The following is a 15,118-nucleotide window of genomic DNA, read 5'->3' as shown; positions in this document are numbered from 1 at the left end:
AGCCCAGGACCACACGTACGAAGCCGTATTTTCAACCTCTTATGAACAACATACCTTCCTTGCAGAAATAGAGTACAAATGTCTATCAGCTCCCAAACCCTTGAGCTTCCTCCCATGCCCCTTTTCCCAAGGATGCTTTCCGTGACTCGAGGGGCCTCGCACATTGCTACCTATATCTGAAGTGGTGCTCAGCCCATCTTGGGGGTAATCAAGCAACTGCCGTCCTCAAGAATCACTTCTGTAACATCAGGTCTTAGTATCAAGAACAAAATTCAGCACCAACGCGGTCCTCCTTTCTACCAGGCTCATGCAGAACAGGGCACCCAGCTCCTGAGATGCTCAGCCTGCTGTCCAGGACAGCAAGACACCACCAGTAATGAGGACAGAGGCACCTCTGAACGGGGCTGCTGTCAGGAAAGGTGAACCACGACCGGCCTGGATACACCACGACAGAGCAGGCAGATGTGGGAAATGGTTTGTTAGCAGCACTGCAATGCATGTGGCATAGGAACCAGCAAAGCAACAAAACCAGAGCTACAGAACAGGTTCGTGATTAAATCATACCCCAGTGTATGACCCACTACATAGGAATCTATGGGATCCCAATATAGGAAGAGTAAATGATGGAACAGATATCTAAAGACCTTCACCTCACAAATGTTGTTGCTTAAGTAAATGAGTTCAATCCATAGGCCTAACACAGTAGTTGTGTAAAGCACTAGTAACGTGATACAGATGATGTAACAACATTTTCACAGAGCTAAAACAGGACAATTCCTGTCCAAGTACTACAATATGGAAAGCTTCCAGAAGCTGAACAGTTTCTACGTTAATGGGATTTGGGATGTATGTACAGACTGCCTATTTCTTCCAGGGGGGAATGGTTCTTACAGGCATTACTGGCTGGTACAGCATGTCATCCCACATATCATCACTTCCAGCTGACAACCCCTCAGAGACTTCAATGCAGTTCTGAGCATCACGAAGCATCTTTGCTTCCAGGGAACTACAGCCTCACACACCATCACCCATCCTGCTTCCCATCCTACAATGACACAGAAAGGGAGAACATCTGAGGATCCCCTTGCAGTCAGAGGACAGGCAGGTATCCAGAGACACGAGCCTAGGGAATCACAAGTCTCCAGCAGACGGCTACAGTTGCTGGCACCTTCGTGAAGGGGCCCAGAAGAGAGGCCCGAGAGATGCTTGACAGGCAAGCCTTACAGCTATGTGGAAACGGGGCTCCTGAAGGTCAAGAGCTACAAATCAGTCTTTGCTTTCACAGTCATGACAACTGCCAACATGACAACTTGCTGAACTTGAACCTGCAAGTGCTTTCTTCATCAGCATTCATTTGTTTCTTCTACATCTAAGTTTAGGCTGGGGATTCCTTTCCCTTCATTCCCCTTTGACACCTCCCGTTGGAACTGTCATCCCGGTGCTGCAGAGAACCTTATCCTTCCCGTTCCTACATCAGCTGAGTGTATCTCTTTGAAAAGGGACCAGTCAGCAGAGAGCAGCGGAAACAAATGGAGCTGCAGGTTTCCAAGGCAGCAAACGGACCCAGCACATCCTCTGTGGTGGCAGGCTCGAGCGAGATGAATCCACACCTCTCATAACTGCGAGCAACTGCTATCAGTGACTAACGGAGAAGGTAACTTCAGCAGTCGCCTGTGGTAGTTGTGCCTTCAAGCACAATGTCCCGCAGCCCTGATCCGGATGCAGAAGAGGGCAAAGATCCACAAACACAACTTCCACAGAAAGCAATACAAGGCACTTCTGCCCAAATGAAAGAGGACAGACCTCAGACCTCCTTCCAGCCCATCCAAGGAGCAGGCAGGTACATTCCAAAGAATCTCAGCTGGTTGCAGAGACCTGAAAAGGGCCATATCCACCGTAGACCAAAGCCAAAATGGTGATCTTCTGTAAAAACCAATGCCAGAAAAGCCAGAGAGGTAAAATATGCCACCCTGAGGGCAGTCCATGGAGATCATTTAGGGATCCAAGTTAATGAACAGGAGAAATCTTTAAGAGAAGGGATGGGAGGTAAGAGAAGCCAAGTTATCTATACTTCTTGGTGGAAAGAAAGTGAGATTATCACATACTTTTGCCTAACATCATCAGTCACAGGATCTTTGGTAGAAGCCTAAACTATCTTCTCAACTGCATGTTGAATTGCATTGGGTAAGCCAACAAGAATTCAAAATCCTTCCCCCAAAGCCAATACACTCCCATCTGTTCTCAGTGTCATAAGCGGATGACACACTGGAGATGACCAGAAACTCTTAATTAGCCTTACAGCTGCTTTTCATTAGTTGGGGTACATTTGAAGTGCTACATGGTGCAAGAAACTGAAAAACTTGAAGATTTTCATTTCTTCTGCAGAAGAAGACTCAAAAACCATGCTGTTCTCTTTAGATCCCAAAAGGATCATCCTGCAAGGATCATCCCGTGTGTTCCTCATCTTATACATCAGAAATGAATCTTTCCCTGAGGAAGCAGAAGCAGCAGCTACCTAAATAGGATTCTTCGAGAACATTTGTGAACGTTAACATTAATTTCTTCCAATTCCAGTCTTGAAAATGGGAGAGAAAAGTACATGGGTTTCAAAACTGGAAAAGCTACGGTACCCTGCAACCACTCATCCTTCAGGATGGCCAAACGAGAAAAACTCTGCCACGGATAAAAGTGGAGGCAACACAAAGATAATGCACAATATGACAGGAGCAGCAAGAATGATTTCACTGAGGTCTGTCTGAAGCTCTGGATTGAGGGGCACTTACTGGTTCAGTCTTATCTCTCTGTGGTAGGTAAATTGCTTCCTTGAAGAATCTGTGGGAGCCATTTCCAGGAAAGGAAAAAGCAGAGATTCATGCATGGGAGTATGAGTACAGGGGGCTACACAAATGCCTCTGTAGCCACATTCTCTAATAAGAATCTGAATAAACCTGCTATCATGACAGCAGTACCGACCAAGAGCCTATGACAGAGCCAGTTATGAAGAAAGAGGGTCAGTAAAGACTCAAGGGTTCCTTTGTGCTGAGTACAATGCAAGATATGGAGCAGAGCCAGAGAAACACTTGGCGCTAGGTGCCAAACCATCAGTTTGCATCAGCCCTGGCAGCAAGTGGCTCCTGAGAACAAGTTAGTGAAGGTGAAAGGGAACGGGAGCGCTTCCAAGCCTGCCACTTAGGCTTATCACCAGACCACCAGGGCCAGGGGTGTCTGAAGCAGGGCCCAGCCTCGAGCTTCACAAGTGAACCCTGGTGTCCCGGAGGCCTCAGTGCCAGAAACTGGGAGCTAGAAATTAGAATAAAACCAAGATCTGTCCCCAATTTCTCTGGAGACTGGTTCTAGTGACACTCACCGGGCACAGCAGCAGATGAGCAGAGTGCTGCCCTATGAAGTCCTATTGGGATTCAAATGTCAGTTGAGAAGGAACCACCACAACTTAGTGGCTGTACATTTGAATCCCCATGTCAAGGCAAAACCTCTGCATCAATGAAATTAAGAGAAAATTCTGACTTGGATTGTGATAGTGCCATGGTTTTACTATGGACATGATTTTTTTAAAGTTACTTGACAATATCGTTTCCAAGTCTGAACTGTTCAACATCATCTAATCCAATTTCAGTTGACTCAGTCAATGGATTTTTTATGATTTCCTTCATATCATGACGGGTCTAATAAAACTTGCTAATGGAGAATATTACCTGATATCCAGGATATATTTTCTTTCTTGTATTATGATCTCAAAACCTTTATTTGCACTCCTCAGGCCCTGTCCTAAGCAGTTCTTCTCCATGGGTTCTGGTTACGCTCTTCAAATGTTTGTGGACAAGTGCAACACTCTCCATTTATTTTGCCAAGTTAAACATATGTAATTCTTTCCCTATTTCTTCATAAATCATTACTTCCAGTCCTTAAATGCATCTTTACTAAGAAAAATTACTTAAGGAATGGTTTTGCAGGGACTCGTGTTTACAAATCTCACAGCAACTATTCCATTTTTTCTCCTAGCTGCCACTGCTTTGTGCTAAACCCCATGATCGTTTTGGTCTGTGCTCTCTCAGCAGCAAGATGGGGCAAAACCCTAGGTTCACAGTGCCAAACTCACATTCTTCTGAGAGAAAGGAAATAGAAGCAGACTAATTTCTTACAGGTATTTCACGATCCTTTGAGATCTCAGCAGTTTATTATCCTTTAAATTAATGGTCAATGTTTTGCAAAAAGCTATAGCTAATGTCTTTAACATACAGGATACATATTATAGCTACAGCTCTTTTTCTATTTATAGTCATCTTTTCCAAGTATCCTATTATCTATCCCACATTTTAAAAGGTCTTCATTACTTCTGAACAGTCCATCTGCTGCTGTGTTTTCTCCCCTTTGCAAATGCCCATTTATAAAGTCAGTGCAGCAGCTCAACCATTTGAGATTACTAGTTGATTCCCCTTTCAGTAATTTTTTTCCTCCCAATATACACTAAGCCATGTTTTTTTTTCTGCAGAATTTACACTTTTTTTTTTCTAATTACAGTTCCTCTCTTCTACATAAATAATCCTGAATATTCTGATTTTTCTTCCCCATTTCCTTTCATCATTTCAAATAAAGGTCCCTTTGTACTATCAAATCTTTGAGCTACAATCATTTGTTCCTTGTACCTTCTCTTATCAGATGGGCTAATCTGTTGTAATGTGCTTATGGTATATTTAGATCCTGTCCATGTTTCCTCTATTAGTGTTTTTTCTTGCACCTATTTTACTAGGCTGCTTAATTCCCCAAAATGAATCAGAATTTAATATTCTGTCTTCCCCACAAGCACTCAGGACAGTCAATCCAAGCAGTCCTGTTGTTCAGAGTAGATGCAGCCGCTTTTCCTCTTTCAGCTTTCACATTGCTCGCAAGCAAAGCTGCAGAGCTGACATGGGAATTGTCTCTTCTCTTTTCACTCACCCTTCCCTAATATTCCAAAGTAGATCAGTGCTAATGTTTTACTTCCATTTTACTTGCAGCCATTGCACCAAAGATCGTACCGATATGGATTAGGAAGAGAAAGAAAACAAACAGAAAATTCACTTTGATTTCCAAGGATGAATACCAATGCTTAACCCTACGCCTGCACGGCACTATGTTCTGTGCGACTGTGACGGTGACTGAATAAAAGTCACTGCACTATACTACATTCTACCTCAAATTCAAGTAATTCAGTTAAAACTCAACTAAAACCCCCCATGTGTACTTGGAAAGGTACAAAAGGACACAAGGGGACACAAAACATGATGCAAAAGCAGAATTTGCAGCAGAAGTTCACGGAATCACAAAAACTGCACCTCAGCTTTGTGCCAGCTACCAGCACAGGCAGGTTGGGATGGTCAGAAGAGGCGCGAGGAGGCAGTTTAAGAGCCCGTCCCACTGCAGCACGCGGCCCTGCTGCATCCACGTGAGTCTGGGATGCGGTTGTATTAACGGACGAATCAGATATTTTCAGTCGATTCACTTAGACCTACAGCATTCATTAACTACTTAAACGTATTTCTCTCTCCCACAAATTTAAATAAAATACAGAACTAGAAGGAGAAAACAACAACAACAACAAAAGGTTAAAGTGAGTTTAGCTCCAAAGTACTGAAGTGGAATTGTACTGGGTCCCTAGCCCTGTGCCTTTGCCAGGCTTCTAGCTGGGAACCCTGACGTATCTGAGATGCACAACCCTACCTGAGCCCTCCTGAGGAATAAACTTTGCTGAGGCCTTTGTAAGAACCAGTCCTATCCCCAAAACAGCACACAAAAGGAAAAACATCGGCTATGGCATTCCCTACGGTGAGATCTGTACATTGAAAACAATACCACAAAAAAAAAAGCATCAAATAGCAGCTTGTGTCTCTAGACTAAATTTGCTTAGTCTGCAAACTACGAGAATTTTCCCACCTTCTAGCTATGAAAATCTGAAAATAATTTTGTGTTCTCTGGCCACCCATAATACAGAATCTACGATCAAAACATAATTAACCACATCACTGATGCTACTAATGAATAAGCTAGGAAAGAATCTAGCTCACTCTTATCTAATGTTAGTTTTTCAAGGGAAAAAAAAAAAGGAAAAGAGAAAGGAAAAACAAAGTAACATTTTGAGGTCAAAACAAGCAATTGCAATAGCAGCCAGTGAAGGCAGTCGCGTCCTAAGTACATTTATTTATGATTAGAAAAAGAACCTCACTAAGGAGACAACCGACAGTCCATCGACCTTTGAGACCTTCCTGGCTTTAAACTTCTCAAACAAGTATCCAGTCACACTTCTCACCACCTTGCTCCCAAAGAGCAACACTTTATTTTACAGCTGTGGCAATGAGTGCTTTAACAATAGCAGCAAACAGTATTTCATAAATAGGATCAAATGTTAAATGAAGGGAATGCCACTAGCATCTATGGGATGTGTTTCCAGCACATCTCGCAGCTGGATCAATGAGCAAATGGACAAGAAAGGTGGACAGCCAGTGAGCAGACGCAGCTCAGAAAAGACCTGCTGTTGGTGCTCAGATTTTATCTTAGCTATAGCCACAGCAATTTACAGACGCTTTTTCTGTTCTTCCATGTCTCCTTCCTCAGTTTTGCCAACCAGTCCAAACTATTCTGTTCCCAAAAACCAGATAAAGCGCACACACAGGAAAACACACTGCAAAACGTGTCCCCCTCCTCCTCTCCAACAGCGCAAGCCATTCTCCACATCAGGTCAATATAACAAAACTAGGAGAAAGCTTTTCAGTATTAATTTTTTAAGTTAGTCCAATTAAAGATAACACCTTCAATCTCCCTGATGTTGCATTTTCCAAACATTTTAAGACATTGGGTACAAAGTGCTGACCATGGACAAAGCTGAAAGCTGGCTGCTCAGCTCTGCCAGCAGTAGAAGCTCTGTCCCTGGGGAGCTGGCCAGCGTTCAGCCACGTGATCCCGTGTGCACCCAACCTTTGTCCTACTCCAAGGGCTTCCTTTAATCCAATTGTTTAGATACAGCTTGACATTATTATCTCAGATCTCATTACCACATTGCAGAAGAACAGCCTCTAAGTCCTGAATTGGGAAAGAACAGACTGTAAGACTGTAAGTATCAGTTAGTTCTGATACTGGTTAAGCCAAATATCACATATATTCAAATATGTCTAACAACATATCTTTACCATAACAACTATCTATGGAGTTTTGGAGAGAAATGTGGACAAAGCAAAGTTCTGGAAACCTAATGCTGGTGCACCATTAAGAAACCATCCAGATGGAGCCCAAAGCCTCTCTGTTCCTCCCATATTCTTAGAATTGGTTTGTGCTTTTGTGTGGAAGACAGCCAGTGTCAAGATCCTATTTAGAGACTTATCTACCTTTATTGCAGCTGCAGACCAAAATGTGTCATGAAGCAGCTTGCTAATAGGTCCTACACTTTCAAATGTCTTTGTTAAGTAATTAGTTTTCCTCAGATTATTAAATTCACATTTATACCTGTTAAAATATTGTCTGTAGCCATCTTCCATCTCTTCAGTTTCAGGAGCAAGCTCTGTATTTTCTCTTCCTAGATAATCAGAGTTGTAATCAAATTTAGCAGGCCAGCAAGAGACGAGGTACAATTCTGCAAGGTGCATTAGTAACTGTGCACCCTTCCTGCGGAGCCCCTGTATGAAGCGGTTCTAACTCACGTGACTAACAGGCCACCAAGCTGCAAAGCACTGGTTTGGGCCCTGGCAGCGAATTCCGTAAAGTTTACTACATGCTGTTAGAGTATTTCCTTTTCTTAAGCCAGCTGTTCAACAGTTGCTGCCGCCCGGTTCCTGCACCGCAGCAGGCAGGGGCAATGGTCACTGGGGCTCGGGCTGTCTGCGCTCACCGCACCTGGGGCAGCCTCCAGCGCACGGCGCCTCTCCCAGTTCCTAGTGCAAGATTCTGTTGGGAGTGGATCCGACAGCTTCGCCTCTGCTGCACCACAGAACTCCAACTGCTACTGCACTCGGAACTCAGAACTGGAGCATGAGGGAAGCAGGTAAACCAACATGCACAAGACAACATGAAAGCAAGCTTCTCCTTCCAGGTTTAGTGCACTAACGTAACGACAGCATGCAGCAGAAATAAGAGCAGAGGGAAACTCTTGGAGAAAGTTGTCTTGGATACCGCACTTGCATCTCACTGACACGTTGGGTAGCAGAGAAATGTGAAGTTCCCACAGCCCACTAGAGACCCCTAGGACTGAAATTCCATTTCCTTTGAATAGAAATACCATCATTAGCGTGAGAGGAGCAGCACAGGAACGCCAGCCCAGAAACAAAGTTCAGATTCATGCACGTCCACAGTTCGCCTTCCTCAGCCTTCCCTGCAGACACTTCAACAGCCAACCTTTGCAGTCAAACTTACAAAGGTGGGTGCAGCTCCACTATCCATTTACCTGCCCAGATTACAATAAACACCTTGGCTTTCTAATTGTACTTCCACTGGGGAGGACATCCGAGCAGCCCAGGACAGATTTTCACAGGGGCTCCAAAAAGCAACATCTCAGAAGTGCCAGAACCTGGAACTTTCCCGCAGCAGAGTCATGCAAGGCTAGGTGGAAGCCTTGCATTAGCAGAGATCAAATGGGGATGCTTCCTTCGTAGCTGGAATTGTGCTGTGCACCAGATTATCCCATTAGCCCTCCCATGTGGGAAAGTGTACACTTTTTTTTAATAAAAAGAACAAAGACCATTGATTTTTCTGTTTACAGAGAGAAGGAGAAAACAACTCAGGCGAAGGGCTCATTCTCTAGTGCTATTTTAAATAAGGTAGAGTCTCTTTTTATTGCCAAAACAATTGCATCTCAAACCACAACGCTTCAGTGTTCTCTAGCTCACACCTGTGTCAGTGCAGACCTTCATGGACACGTGAAGCTTTATATATCAGCTTTGCGAAGAAGGATGAAGCCTGGCATCTGACAACCGGCTTTCTAACCGTAAAGCTTTAACCTGTTACCAACTTACACATTCATTCTAGAAAAATGTTTACAATAAGAAAAAAAGAAACCATTACTTCAGCACACAGCCCCACCGTAGCTTACTGACTGGTGCACAGCAAGTGTTTTCCATGCCTGAAGCAGCTACTAAGTGCAAGTTTTAGGTAAGGAACTGCGGCTCCAATTCTCCCAATTACTGTGCAAGAGACTTAAAGCAGCAGCAGATGCTGGAAAATGCACATTGAGAGCGTCCACAAGAAACTGCAGCTTGAACTTTCCTTTTAGAAGCATACTATTGTGAGACTGCTGAAAAACCTTTAATAGTACATTAAGGGTGGTAGGACTGGTCTCTGAAATGGACTACAGTAGGTCTACCTAGTAGTAGCATTTGATATTTCTGCTATAGAGAGAGAAAAAAAAAAACCACCAATATTTTGCAGCAGTGGCTTTGAGACTAGGAAGAGCCTCTTGGCATAACATCCTGCTACTGAAACAGCTGTGTAACTCAATAAGGCTTACTTATGCTAAAGGTTAATTTAGATTAATTTATTTCCCCGTTAATTTGAGGAACTTGATACCTTTGAAAAGGGTAGCACAGATACTTTATAAATCTTTATTCCAGAGTAAAAATATTTTTGGTGTAGTTTGTATATGACTCACTAGCAGTTTCCTAGATTTATTTGGATAACTTGTGAAATTATTAAAAAGTGTGCTTACTAAACTTATCTAAAAAAAATACAGAAGAACACTACTATTCAGCAAATAGGAACGCCAATATCCTTAATGCTATTAGCATTAACTGAAGCAGTTAAACAGGAAGAATTAACTTCAGGCCAGTTAGTCTCCTAAGTGTGAACAGCTAATATCACTGAGCAGATTTCCCAAATTAATAGGGCAATAAAGAAAAGGAATATTGCAAAGCGGAAGATAGAAAGAATAAAACTGGACACACTAGTTACTAATAACGATTTGCATACCAGTTACTAATGTTGATTTTAATATTTAACCCCCAGAATTTTGATTCCTCACAAGAAAAACAGGACAGGGAAGTACCAGAGCAGCTGCTGAAAGCTACCTGGGGCGTCGGGACACGGCTTTTCATCAACGGCAGAGCAGGGGACTGCAGCAGAGCCCAGCTCCCGATGCAGCTCCCGCCTCCTGGAGAACACTCTCGACTCTGAGAGGCTGCTTAGATTAACGGAGAACTGTAAGAAGCTGCATCTAAGCCTAAAGAAACCAGAGAGAAAAAGGATATGGCAATTGTTTGCATTTGGGCAGCATATCTGCTACCCCGGCATTAAAGACTCCAAGCCCTGGCAAGAGGCAACTGCTCACATCTTGCCACTGCATAGCAAAGCAAGCAAGTTGTATTAATTCAAACTTAGGACTTCAACTCATGAGCTTGTATTACAAGTGAGAAAAGAGAACAACAACTCTTTATTTTCTGTCAATATCAAGGGAAAATTAGAAGAACTCAAGCCACTTTTGGATAAGCCTGAAGTACATTTGCTATTGCCTTCCCCAAGCCAAATAAATTAGCAAACAAACTCCAAGACATGCAGCCAAGTGAGTTTGCATACCTAGATCCGCAGAGAATTTCAGATAACTGGCTCATGGCATTGCCTCTTTAGCATAAATACGTCCTTCCCTTGGAGCCATCCATAAAATCTGCCCTGCACCAAGCTCTGTTGTGCATCAGGAACAGAGAAATCAGAAGCTTATTGCACATTCCAAGCAACTGCTGTGAGCCACAGGCTCACATGATGAGACGTGATAGTGACATGTCCTCTATGTATGGGGAGCAATGAACTCCCTCAGGAATTACACTCTTTGGGGACGGAAGGCAACCACCATTTCTTCCTTGGTGGGTAATAAATGACACTCATTGCTCTGAGCCCCAGCAATCCTTACATTTTAATCACCGAGTGAGCTCCAAACGGCAGCTCCTCTTTGGGTACACGCAGTAACACTCAGGTACTTGAGCCCTGTTCACACACACGACCCGAAAGGCGCATTTCCATTCAGGATATTGCAGGATCATCATTTCTAAGGAACTGCACCAACACAAAGTGGCCTTCTGAGCAATGCTGCATTCTTGCTGGGAGCAAGATCACAAGAGCATCACAAGGCTAAATTTAAATTAGCTGGAAGAGATTAATTTATTATTTTGATGCTGAATTTTATCAAATGCTCCTTCATTTATCAATGCTATCATTTCCAGATACAGAAGAAAGTGAACAGAGGTCTCTGATCACTTTCATTTATTATATTTTTGCACTGCTTAGGTAAATAAACCTGACTGTTCATGTACACAGAGTGCTCTCCTGCTGCATGGGACACACTCCGGTTCTGCTGCAAGAGCCTTTGGAGGAACTGCAGAATAAGCATTTGGGCCACACTCACAATGGGAGATAAATCTCTAATCTGAAATTTCAGCACCGTGGTAGTTAAAACAGTGAGAGAAAAACAACATTGTTTTGCACTTAGAAACCTGTTTCTAATCAGCCAAGCTACTCCTATGGGGTCAAATATAAATGATTAGCTTATTAAAAGCATAGCTTTGCTATTTAATAAGCAAAAATGATTGAAAATTCTGTTCCAGATCCTGATAATTTTAGTGTTTCTAGTTAAGCCTGCAAAATTGCATTCATTATTAGTGTCTAGATTCATTAACAATTCAATTTATAGATATTAATGCTTATAATGCATGCTTCGCTTGCCAAAACTTGAAGAGAAATTGTTTCAATTAGCTTTCATGGATCATGAATCCTACCGGCTGGGTATTTTTAGACAAAAGATACAAACACATCCCCAAGCAATGCTAATGCACAGCTGGGATTCGTATGTAAGGTCAGCTAGCAGTTTAAAAGGAAAAAAAAAAAAAAAACAGTAAATGAGTTTTACACAGAAGAGCTGGACAGGAACAGAACCAACCAAATATTTGGAAGTCACACCGCTCCCCAGAAGAGCCAGGGCGCTTTGCTTTTGGTGCTGCATTCTTGAAAAAGCCAAACTGGGAAGACACAAGTGACTAAAGAGGCTTTTTCAGTACATGTCAAAGACGTACCAGGTACACGCACAGGCCCACGGCTAATTATTCAGTTTTCATTCAAGCTACATGATTAAAATCCATAGGGATGTACAGATGTAACCGAGGAAAAAAAAAATGCTGCACATTCCTAGTTTCCTGGGGTGTTAGGGCTGTGCGGAGGAGCAGCACGTCTTACCAATCAAGAGGTTTTGTGTAGGCAGGACCCGACTCACAGCAACCTCCGCAGAGCTCAGGAGCAGGCACCAAACACTCCATCTTCTGCAGTTTCACCGTGAATTCACCAGTGCATTAGCAGATGAAGGAGCACATTTTCACCCCAAGCTCCAACTACACCACTACTCAAGGTGTAGAAGACACAAACGCAGTCCTAGAAAACAAAGAACTCAGAAATTCTTGAAAATCTTCAAACGGCTCAAAATGCTTCAACCCTTTTTAACTTGGACATCTGCTCTATCAGAGTCTGGTTAGGGCCCAACAACTAGGGACAGCTGTCTAGAGAAGCCTTTGGGCTGCTCTCCCTTATAGCAAACCCATTTGGGCCTCAAATTAGTACAGAAAAGTTAACTAGATAGACATCAGATTGATTCAAAATAGCTATCCTCAGCAGCACTAAGCAAAGAACAACATAACTCACAGACCTTAACTTGCACAACCTATGCTTAATTCAAAATAATAGCTTGCACAGTATGTAAAGAAGTCAGCTAATTTAATAAGCAAAATGCCTCAAAAATGTATATCAGAAGTGAAATGACAACGCTAGCCCTGCTGCCAGCAGTTGTGGTCAGCAATGAAATCATTAGCAATACCACATTACTGTTCAGGACCATAATTCACTTGGTTTAGAAAGTCCACAGAGGCCTGGCTTGCTTTGCCATGAAAAGCAGAGTGAACAGATTCCGATTCCGAGCAGATCCCTGTCCTCTGCCCACGCAGCCGCTTTCATGCCTCTCCCTGCAGCCTCTCAGCAGTCTGATCTGATCGGTTCTTGGGCTACGCACCCAATCCATCACCCAAGGACTTCTCTCCTGTGCTCATCCCAATGCTGGCAATCTCATTTTAAATATTTTCAGGTTGATGAAGAGGAGAGTATTGCTAAATAGAGTTGCAGGCCACGTCTCTCTCTCTCAATAATTAGGTTACAGAGCGATAGCCAAGGAAACTAGCTCAACCTCAGGACGTGCTGCGAGGTCCTGCTCTCATCCGGGCAGCACATCTAGGAGCCAGACATGCACTACTATTACAAAGCAGAAGCTTGTAGGCAAAATGAAGTCCCTGGCGCTCAAGGCCAAACCAAGTCCTAACTCGGAGGTGAAGTACCTGTCCCTTGCACCGCATGGAGCTGTAGCCACTTGAGGTCCACAGCCATCACAGGTCCAAAGAGAAGCAGCCACTTGAGGTCCATTAGCCATCACAGCAGACATCTCCAGCTAGATAAGTAACTGCATAGAGCTGGCCTCTGGATCCTCATGTTCTGCTCGCATTGCCTGAGATACCTCTGACAAAAATCTGGCAATATCTAGTCCAACACAAGTCCTGTCCAATTATGTCACAGTCGTGGCCGCTTTTGCCCATTCTACAGCATTAAAGACCTGAAAACAGCCCTGCAATTTTCACTGCTGACCTCTTGAGTCCTCCTACAGCGTTGAGAAGTTCTCACCAATCACCACGTTACTAAAGCCCAGCTCCAGCACAGAGCTGCTAGTGCTCATCTGCTAGGACCCCCATTCTACTCCTGGTTCTCCAAAGCACATGCTAAACAACCATTCTGAAGTTTGGTTTTACGGAAAACATATGCTTTATTCATGTTTTGTTAACGTATGAAGAATACTTCTAATGTTATTTCTAAAGATTAGCAGGCAGGAAAACATGTTACGCCTGTAGCAGACACTTTGTAAGGTAGATGATGGCAAGTGGTTCCTGACTTCAGAGAACGTCTGCAACAAAGAATGAAGAACTGCTGTTCATTGAGAGAGACGGCAAATCTGCACACGATGGAAGATTTTTCAAAAGCAGAATACACTTTCATTTTTAGGCGCTGCTTTGAATAAGCAAAGAAGGAGGAATAGTTCTTAAAGATGGAAAAAAAAAACCCAAAAATTGACAAAACAGAAAGAACAATCAGAGCTCAGAAAAATGTCAGAGATCAAAGATATTTGCACCACTTAATTTGGATAAAATACAGGAGAGTTTGATGGAGGAGAATCTTGGGCTGTTGGGATAATGCACATTATTCTGCGTGTTAGTAAGTGTGCATTTCCCTTGCATGGGAATCCCTTCCCATTCAAAATAAAGCCTTCCACCTCAGTTTTACTTAACTCTTGTAAAAAAAAAAATTATCTATATTTTCATCATTTTCAGGGGCATTATGAGTTAAGAGGGTTTTTTTTTTTAAAAAAAAAAAGTTTGTTGAAGAGTTTTTCAGGAAAAATAATTTTAAATTTGTTTTTGTTATTTAATCACACATTTCCTACAATCACGCAAGTTCTCCAAATTACCCCCTTAACCTCTATGCCCTTGTGCACCACATTAGCCATAGGGTGCTACTGTAAGCCCAGACAGGAGTGTTTTCATTGTGGGGCCGAGTCTCACTGTTTTTCCAGCCTTACAAGCAGGGAATCCCTAGCCCATTTCCCATCCCTGCTCCTCAGCACATCCACATCATAACTGGAAGTCATATTGAACAATATCACAAGACGCCAAGTTTCACACTTAGGATTTTGTATGTCAATACCACCACTATGCAGCCCCTTTGGAAACTAAATAGGTGGAAGCAAAAGGACTCCATACTGTGGGGATTATATTTATATTTGGCATTTTCACATTTGCTTGAGGTTTTGCAGCATTGCAGATGAATACTGAAAACACTAAAGGAGTGATGTGGCCAAAGGAGCAAGCTCAAAGCACACAGAACCCACAGCGTTCCCCAGGGAAGCCCGGATGAGACTCCTAAAGACAACGGTGTGCACAGACACTGCAGAAAGGCACGGAGCATTCCCCAAAGCCCTATGTGAGGAAAAGCGACTCTTAGGTAACAGGGCTGTCATGTTCTGACTTCACCTTGGTTTCCAGATGTTCCTCAGCTGGACTCAAGATGTTGG

Source organism: Nothoprocta perdicaria, unplaced genomic scaffold, assembly GCF_003342845.1.
Source record: "Nothoprocta perdicaria isolate Ctin4 unplaced genomic scaffold, notPer1 scaffold_234, whole genome shotgun sequence".
Classification (NCBI taxonomy): domain Eukaryota; kingdom Metazoa; phylum Chordata; class Aves; order Tinamiformes; family Tinamidae; genus Nothoprocta; species Nothoprocta perdicaria.
The sequence above is the reverse complement of the archived record's forward strand: the minus strand, read 5'-3'. Positions refer to the sequence as shown.